Consider the following 10,561-nt stretch of genomic DNA (forward strand, 5'->3'; position numbering starts at 1 on the left):
TATTTATATTTAAATATTTGAAAAATAATAAAATATTATAATAATTACAATAAAATTAAAATATTAATTATTATATTATTGTTATGTAAAATATGCAAATATAACAATAATATTATATATAATTAATATAATAATTAGCATTAATATAATAATTATAATAATCATAATAGTTCTAATAATAATTATAATAATCTAATAATAATAATAATTATTATTATTATTATTATGTGCTTGTGTCCTTTTTTTCAGGAGCACTTTGTAAACAACAAACCATGTCAAAAAACAAAATTGATAAAACCATCAAAAGGTTGGCTCAGGCCATGATGCCAGGTTGTATGTTGAGTTTAAATGAAATACTTTGGAAAGATTGGGCGGGCCGTATTTAAACACTTGGCGGGCCGGATGTGGCCCCCGGGCCGTAGTTTGCCCACCCCTGATATAGGGTATAGGTGTCACAAGCTTAGAGCACCCTCTTGTGGCTGTCAACGACATTGTTCACTACTTGGTTCATTTCAGTCAGTATGAATTAACATATTTTGCATATTTTTGGTAATTTTGTACACAAAATTACAGTAGTTAAAGAAGAACAAACCTACCTAACTAACCACTACTCACTAGTTCCTCATTAGTTTTTTATTAGTTTCTCTGTAACTACTTTAAATTATTGTAAAGTGAGACCCATATTTCGATATTAATATAAGTCGCACCTAATTACAGGTCAGTCAGTCATTCAGCTGCAGAATCGTCCACCTTCTCTCTTCAATTGCCTTTGCTCAAGCTAACCCTAAATATGCCCTAAAAATAACGCAGTAAGTCTAAAATGTATAAGTACAGGCTGTCAGGCTAGCGTTAGCTAGTGCTTTTGTAGCCAAACAAACTTTTGAATCTCAGCACACAACTATGGGGCGTTCAAGGGCCACCAAACAAAGTTTGAAATCTGAACGCTTGATGAAAAAACGACCACTGTTGTTTTTGTATTGCTTATTGAGTCATATGAATAAATGATAACAAAAACAATGGCTGGTGAAAATGTTAACATGACAAATGGAGGATTGACAAGCAAACGTCAACACGGTTTCTTAATTCATGTGTTAAAAGCAGACCACTGCTTGTGTTGCTGTGCCCTAAAAGCCAGCAAACACACATAGCAAATGACTGAATAGCCGCCTTTTGTTTAGCATTGTGGAACGCGTGCAGCGTACACAACACGGAAAGTAAACATTCTGTCAGATTGTGCAGCGACTGAATGCACAAAGTGAGAAGAAGGACGGCAAGACAGAGTGATAAAGAGCGAGACAGAGAGACAGGAGGCATCCATCCTACCATGCACCATGACCTGGCAGAGAAGTCATAACACAGCTGCCACCTTTCCCACGCCATTCCACACTGCCACGCTGCCTCCCACGCCAGAATCCTCTTCCTGGGGCTGCTGATAAATCTATGAATATGTCAACAAAGTCAATGCGAGGACAAAAAAAAAAACTGATCAGGAGCTATCTGTAACTAGGATGCTGCTACAGCATGAGTGGTAGAGTGTGTGCGTGAGTATATACTGTACGCGTGCTCTGGTGTGTGTGTGTGTGTTTGTATTTGGAGGGAGAGGGGACACAGAAATGCCACAGAGTCCTCTCCAAGCAGCTGTGCCTCTCGCTTAGCTGGTCCAATTGCTCTGGCTGCCATGTGCACTCTCGCCGAGCCACCGACTCTGCACCAACGTACCGAGGCCCGTGCATGGATGCATTGCGGCAACACACACATGCACGGCGCTCTGCAGGTTGGATTCTCTTTTCCACACAATGACTCAGATTGTGAGTACAGTGACCTTAGCTGGCTGTGATGGACGCGGATACGCAATAAACGTTCCAAGAGGCCCCTGGCCAGACTGACATGTCTGAGCCAATTGACTGAAATAAAAGGCTTCTACTGGAATTTTGTATTGCCAAATGGGGAAAACAATTGTTTTGGGATGCAGCCTTTAGTTTGTCAATTATGATTAAGACTGAGGTGTTTCTCTCGAGCCAAAATATCAGAAACGTGTATTAAATTATATTAGATGGTGCATACATAAGAATATGGTGCAAATATTATTTTCAGTTCAGATAAAGTGAACAATTAAAGCCTCAGGAAATTTTTGCTGACACGAGTACTTGATAATACTAAACATTTAAAAAAAAAATCACATTTTATAAGCTACAGAATTGGTGTTTTTATTATTATTTGAAGGTTAAAATCATGAAAAATTATTATTAATGTTAAAAATATAAGTTATTAATTATTAAGTTAAAAATAATGTTTTACTTTTGAAATTGGACTACTGACAGAAATTAATTTTTCAAATGTAATTGAATTTATTCGGCTTCAGATGTATACATGTTTTACAACATACACTGCATTATTTGTTTTATATCCTTACACATCTGTATATTAATTCTATAATTATTAATTATATTAGTTATATATAAGTATTTTTATCAAATTTAATTTGATGTTATACTATAGTAAATCTAATATATTTTATCAGATTATTTAAAAATTAAATCATTCTCAGTTAATGTTGCATGAATCCATAACAAGAAAATACATTGCCAATATTGAGAGTGATATGATACAGATTCCTTCAAATTTTCAAAATAATTAAAAAGTTATTTTTGCCTTTAATTTGTTGATCATATGACATGACAATATTTGAATATAAGAATATCAACATTATTTTGGGCTTTTTGTACAGTATATGCACAATATATAGATGTATATTATTTTATATATACATATAATTTCACTTTTGGATTTACAATTGGCACCTACATGATTTTTTTAAAGTGGTTTCAACATTATGACACATCAGTGCTTCTATAAGCACCCAAACATGGACGAAAGGGACCATATCAGTCATCATTGCTGAATTAAACATCCTTTGTTTTATGCTATACATAAAAATGTGACTCTTTGTCATAGTTAGTCACATAATACTGTACTATAATGTATTCTTATATATATATAATACATATAAAACTCAGGTTCTGGCGGTATTCCCTTTCTCCGGACCGTGTGTACACAAATCTGAGGGGTAAAACAATAATGAAAACAAACACAAAGTCATTTTCTGAGCTTGGTGTAAACACGTGGACGTCAATGTTGATTTTATTTAGTCATGGTCATTATAGGAAGTACAATGAAGCGTCTGTTCTGTGCTCAATCCAGTGGATGGACAGACGTTATCTGATGTACTGTAGCAATGTGAAGTTAGAGTAAGTGCACTTTTGCGTCCGCTACCTTGTTTCCTTCTGCCTATCCATAAAAATGCAGCTGTGTGGCGCACAGCTGCATGTTTATGGACAACAACTTGCGAGAAGAGGGCCATTATTAGAATGTAACGCTCCTTGCAACCGTTCGTCTGTTGTACATTTATGGTGGTTGACTAGCGGCAATGAGAGGTTGTGACGAGTGGCAATTAAAAAAAGACAGCTAGCTCACTCAATGCACCACTTCTGGCATGGATTCCGCCTGATAGATGACCTATTGTGTGACCCTCCCGCTTTTTCTGCCTTCGCACTTTCCATCAGTCAGTAGCTTCCAGTCATGATTCAGTGCTGTTTTTAATCTTGCTTGGCCTCAGTGGGGTCTAAAAGTGCTGGGACTGGGCACCATGCCCAGATGACCCCCGGTATTATGGAAATGAATGGATGCAACGCCACACGGAACCCCCCCACGAACCCGCTCACTCCCACCGAGCCACATATACAGTACATTAGCACTCATATACAATTTATCATTTTCAATCACAGCAATTTCATCTGTTTCTTTCTTTGGAGCCTTTTTGTCTGGATCTTTCTCCCCCTGCCTCTGCAGACACACTAGTGTTACAGCGTTATGTAACTGCACCAGATTCCCTCCTGCTGGCACCACAGGTCGAAACGAAAGCTCGCACTACACAAGGAGCTGATCATTGCTAATGAAATACAGCATCATCATTCACAATCCATATGTGAAACATAATGAAAATGAGTTAATATGAGCTAGCTAACAATGGACGTCATGGGAACTATATATTTTGACGCTAAAGCCCTCACAAAAAAAAACAGTGTTCCACTTACATAACAGACTTCCACATTAACCAAGCTACATCAATATTATTATTGTAGCAGCTAACATGAAATCTAGCGGTTTAACACGATGGAAGAGTGAATACTTAGCTCTCAATTTCGCTACAAAGACTTAACAAGATGCTCAATTGCCATCAGCGGTTTTTACCTAAAGACTGGCGCACATGTCTTGTGCTGGAAGACACAGCCATCCCAAGGAGAGCAGACATCGTAAGTGTTGTCGCTGCATCTATGCTGCTGTTGTTGATGGAAGTAGCGTAAATGTGTGAAATCAATCAATAAATCAACAATAGGTTTATCCCAATGACGTGTATTGTTCGCTAGCTCATATTAACTTGTTTTCTTGTGTTATAATGCACAGAAAAGGGAAAGAAATGTGTTCATGTTTCACATAAGGATTGTAAATAATAGGCAAAATTCCCCAAAAAGTTCTGTTCCCCTTTATGGATGCTGCAAATTTGCAATATTTTTTTCAGAATTGTTTTTTTCTGAATCACTGTAAGTCGGTAATAATTTTGAAATATATGATAATACAGGTCAAATGTATAGGATATATGTACAGAAACGGCAATTCTAATGTTTTTTTTTTGTCAAGTGTTGAGATTTTGCACGCTCTTAAACACCATATTTGCTGTGAGCCGCAACTTACATACAAGTTCTTCACCACTGTTCATTGACCATCCTTCATCAGGGGTGTCCAAACTGCGACCCGGGTGCCATTTGCGGCCCCCTGGCTAAGAAAAACAACAACAAAAATGAAAAGACAGCAGTGATTTTTATGAAATATTAGACTAAAGCAATCATATTAGGAGGAAAAAAAGTTGTTATACAAGCATAACATAATGCTATGAAAAAATGTTGGTTTTAAAGCATAAAGTTGAAATATTACATTTTAAAGCTGTAATACTAAAAAAAAACCCAAAGAATCAAGTTGGGATTTGTGGAATTGGTATTAAGTATTATGAATTTAAAAAATATGAAAAGTCGAAATATTTGTAAAATTGAAGAACAGCAAAAATGGGGGAAAAAAAAGTTGTCACCGAGAACACAAAAAACTGTGATGCACACTGATGTTTTTCCCAATCATGAAAACCAATATTTAAAAAATGCTGTATACAAAACATATGTGTTCATTCCACCACAGGAGATATCAGAAATTGATAGAAGGAAAATATTGGTTTTCCGCAAAAAAGCCAATATCGGACATCATTAACTTATTTATATTTTAAAAGAATAAGAAGTTGTGGTGTGTATCTGCGGTATATATTCTTTTAATTTGAGGTCAGCACCCAATGAAGGTTTGGGGTTGAAGTCAGGGTTCTCCAGCCTTTCCATAACAACCTCATGCAGGCCAGAGAAAAGCGTTGGAATCCTACCAAAAACATTCTCCACAATTAAAGTTGTGTCCCAATACTTTTGTCCATCTGTTGGCGTGTGCGTTTCATAAAGTTTGCTTTGAATAAACTTCCACAGCCTTGCATTGTCAGATTAGATTAGAGTTTCCAATCACGCAGCTTCATGTTTCCACTCGACGCTTCATTTATGCAGGATGGAGCCAAAGTGCAAAGTTTACCTTCTTCTCCGCTCTTCCTCACACACACTCGTCGTAATTTGTCTGCCCACTGGTTTCACTTAATAACTTTCAAAAGGTTCCCGGGCAACGTGGTTGGAGAAAGGGAAAATAAGGCACCATGGCACTTTTTTGGCACACAGCTCCGTCTGTCTTGCCCAGAACGAGGAGGTTACCATGGCATCGGTGGGCACCTCATAAAGCAGACCATTGTTGGCTCCCCTGCATGTGTGTGTGTGTGTGTGTGTGTACGTGTGCATGTGTGCCAGATCGAGTTGCATGGCAACAACTTCTGGGCATCACCACCAATAGCAAGAAGCCCAAATCGTACACGGAGCTCTGTCAAACGACAACACACATGAGCTTTCTACATTTTAAAAATCAAATCTGTCTCCTCTTTGCATGAAAAGCTCAGATCCCGATCTATCATTCCCAACCAAAAAAAGAAAAGCCTGTCAAATGCTAAATGACAAATAACCTGGTGTGACTTTATGGTTGCCACAATTACAAAAAACGAGCCCACAAATCCAAAATAACCTGAGAAAGGAAAAAGAAAAGCTTTAATTTTCTTGTTTTTAACTACTTCCATGCATTGGCAGCGTGCAAGTTTCTTTCTCACTGATTTCATTTTCAAATATGCCAAAGCAGCAGGTTGGCGTATGATAAATCTGGGTACAATTTGCGGTTACCTTCGGAGAGAGGGGGGGGTAGGCTATGTAAAAGTCGTGTTAGGAAGTGAAATGCATGGGCGACAACCACTTTTGACATGTGTACACTCATGCTCACTGCAACCTTTGTGTTGGAGTCTTGGCTTCAGACACGGTTTCTATGAAAGCCCCCATAAAGGCCCGGGCTCAGACATGGGAGCTCTGGTACACTCTGCTGGTGCCTTTGGAGAACTTACACAAATACAGCCAGGATCTAATCTTGTCATGGGAGAACAAAACACAACCTTAACAGATGGATAACTAATGAACGACCCCTGATGATTCACGGGACCTTCATGAAATTAATTCAAAGACATCAAGCCATTGTGAATTTATGATGAGTTTACATATAATGAATAATCAATCCATGATAATGAAGCCGCCGTTATTAGAACGGTTAATACCCCAACAAATTAAACGAACGGCAGAAATTCCACATCAATCTTTATGGGAAAATAAGTTACATTTCTATCCAGTTATCAAAAGAAGCAACATAATAAATTATAGACAAACAGCTATTAAGCATATTCTTTAACATAAACACACTGTTTAAAGAGCTTGCAATAATAGAAACTAAAGAGCAAATATACAGTATATACGTATACTGGATCCCTGCACTTTTCTCTTCTACCGAAATGGACTATTCATTATTTCATCTACTTTCTACACTCTAAAAAGTAATTCAGAGTATCTGTTGACACCACTTGATTTTATACATGAATGCAATGTAAAAAATGTAATTAATTGATTTAAATAAAAAACAAAGTTAGCAACTTAGAAAGTTTATGTTCAAATAATAATGTTGGCTATTACATGAACTTAATTTAGAATGTCATATACACTCAAATTTTATTGTTGGTAAGCTTAAAACAAAATTCAGGTTGCCATGACTTAATAAAATTAGCTTGGTAACATAATATATACACACACACACACACACACACATATATAGTATACATACGTATATTAAGTTACTGCTACTTAAAAAGTTGTGTGCATTGTTATTATAATTAAGTAGACAACGAATTAAACTACTTTGAATAAAATGATTAAATCAGTTGACTTAACATATTTCTTTGAGTTACGAACTTAAAAACTTGTCCCTATGACAACAATTATTCAGTAAGCATTTGAGTGAAGAGGAAAAGCTAATTTGTGCAATGCAATATTGTTTGTTGGTTCAAAGCAATTTCAAATTAAGTTGTCATAACTAAGTAAGACTAATGGAAACTGTTGCGTTGATTTTTTTTGTTGAGGCTAAACGTTTATTTTTTGAGTGTATGCCACTTATCCTCACTAGAGCCAGTCGCTGAGGGCACATATTAGACAAACAACCATTCATACCTATGGACAATTTACAGTCACCAATTCACCTAACATGCAAGTTTTTGAAGTCTGAGTACCCGGAGAAAACCCACGTACATGCAAACTGAGATTCGAACCCAGATCTCCTGACTGTATGGCCAACAAGCTAACCACTAATCAACCATGCAGCCCTATCATCAACAAAACTAAGAATTTCTAAAGTTGATTAATCATGTTATGCAAAAAAATGAAAACAAATATTATATTCCCATTATACAGCGTCAGGCAAAATGATTTGGTAACACATAGGTTAAATAAAAGGCAAATAAAGTAAAGAAACAAAAAAGTGTTTTTATTTTCAAAAAGTACATATAATGCCATTGTTTTTGGTTTCTTTTTCAGTTGCTGCCATGAATTGGACTGGTGAGCATGGCGCTTTCATTGTGGAAACATTTATCAAAACAAACCAATCTGTAAATGCAACAACCATTTGCACTTCAATCTTGGTAGACATGATCCGATACCAGCTGGAAACACCATCTTGTTATGGGTTACCAACCTGAGAGCTACTGGATCTGCATTGAAACCAAAATCAACCGTCCAGAACTGATGTAAAACATAATGAAACAGAATGGCATTATATGTACTTTTTGAAAATAAACACTTTTTTGTGTCTTTACTTTTTTGCCTTTTATTTAACCTACAAATGTGTCACATCATTTTTGCCTGACCCTGTATTAAACTTCTTCACTTTGACTCTGATACCATGGGATTATTGATCATCTTACATTAGCATAATACATATAATATGTGTATATGTATTGTATGGCAAGCCATGTGTCAAAATTAGACATTTTTATGGGTGGATCAATTACTCGCATTTGCTGGTGGTCCCGTCATTAACCCCCTGTGGAAAAAAAAATGCAGTACATAGATGATTAAATCCTTGGGGAAAGGGTTTATGACATACATGATAATTGCTTGTTTTTCTCTTTGGTTACACATGTTACAGCAGCGGTCATGGTGGGCATGCTCAGCCTTGCCTTTTGTTTCTACTCCACCCAAAAATGTGTGTGGAGCCTTCCATCACATTTTATAAGAACCCAAAAATAGAAGACCTATGTTTCCAAAATGGCTATGGCCATACAGTATGTTATTTATTTTTTTATATACATATGCAGTTACTGTGTTATTTTTTAAGATAGCTAAATCTACTACTACTAATAATATACAATGTAGTATAACATATGACATACTATTATTTATCTACTAGTATTAAACACTCAATTTTTAATAAATAGTATTTTGGTGTTATTTGGAAGATACTGAAAACAAATTCCTCCAATGTCCTTGGATATAAGGATTTACTACGACTGCTACTTTTTCCACATAAAATGATGAAGATGGCTGATGCAAGAATAAAATGCATTATCTAATCCCAATAGGACTGATATCATTATCAGTATATGAAAGCATGAGCATGCAATAAATACCATTGTCCACGACAAAGGTGACATTGCATTAAAAAAAGTTATTTAATTTAAAAAAATGCAACTTTTAGTTTTCTGGTAGACTTTTGTTGAAATATTCAAATAGTGAGCCCAAACAAATGAAAAGTTCACTTGATGGAGAAAAAGTCAATTTAATTGAACTGAATATAATACTCAAAAATGATATTGAAAACCATTTTTAAAGTGGACAAAACAATTAAAATCATTAAAGCATAATTTGATATTTATTTTTCATTGGAATGTGTTATGTAGTAAGTACATATACTACGTATATAAATTTATATATTACCATAACTAATAATGTTTAGAATTTTCACAACAGGAGGTGAAAGCAATAAAAATAAATTGTTTGCATAAATTTCATATATTAATTCTCCTCCAAACAGATTATGCTCCATTAGACTGTTCATCGGGGGAGTATTCCCCTCTTAAGTTGACAGTATAGCCCACAGAAAGGAAATGAAGTCCGTAAAAAATCATCAAATAAATCACTGCGCTCTTTACAAAGCCAATTAGGCAATATAGTCAAATAGTTGTGGTGTGCAGTAAATGTGATATACGGGATGATAAACGACCGGGACTGCAGTTGTCCAGAAGGGTTTCCCATGCTCCATCTTACACTTCGACACAAGAGCCAAATAGATGTTTAGATTGCTCTGGCATGATGGATGCTTCTGTGCTGTTGTGCAGCATGCGGCCCACAGATTAACACTTTGACTGAGACTCCTTTCCGCTGTGAATGCCCCCTCTGTTTGCCGACACGGGCCTGGATTTGAGAAGGGTTGTTTTGTATCACCTGTTCCGAGGGGTGCACATCCTATTATGTCTGAAAAGCTAAAAGGAAGGCACGGTCACGAAAGGTTAAAACCTGAGTGTCTTATTTTGGCATCACAGGCACGATAGACTTGTTTTTTTTTTGTTTTTTTTCTAAAGACATGTGGAAAACGGCTCCAAACAGATTTGAGAGTAAGACAGGTGCCAGCTCCGCCATCTGCTTTCAGTTTCACCTCCCTCTCTGTCTGCTTGCAGCCAATCTCCTCCTCCTTCTACAATCCCAATGCATCCTGCTTTTTTTTTTTTTTTTTAACATCAAACCGCCGTTACACAACATAACCTTTACGTACCAGCAAGGCAAAAAAGCGAAACATCAGAAAAAGGAAAGAATTTTATATGACCCGTAGGTATGACATCTTTATAGAACATTGGGGATTAACTGTGAGGGCAGATGGATTGATGAAGTGGCCAAAAAAAAGTACAGGTCCAAGGGGGAAAGGGGTCAAGGAGTTCCAGAGCGAGACTTTGAAGAGGCTGCCAACAAGGTCCTGCTCAGTCCTCATCAAGTCTTCCTACTCTTTATAGTGGTGT

This window comes from Doryrhamphus excisus, linkage group LG16 (genome assembly GCF_037039965.1).
Source record: "Doryrhamphus excisus strain RoL-2023G ecotype Guam linkage group LG16, RoL_Dexc_Guam_v1.1, whole genome shotgun sequence".
Classification (NCBI taxonomy): Eukaryota; Metazoa; Chordata; class Actinopteri; order Syngnathiformes; family Syngnathidae; genus Doryrhamphus; species Doryrhamphus excisus.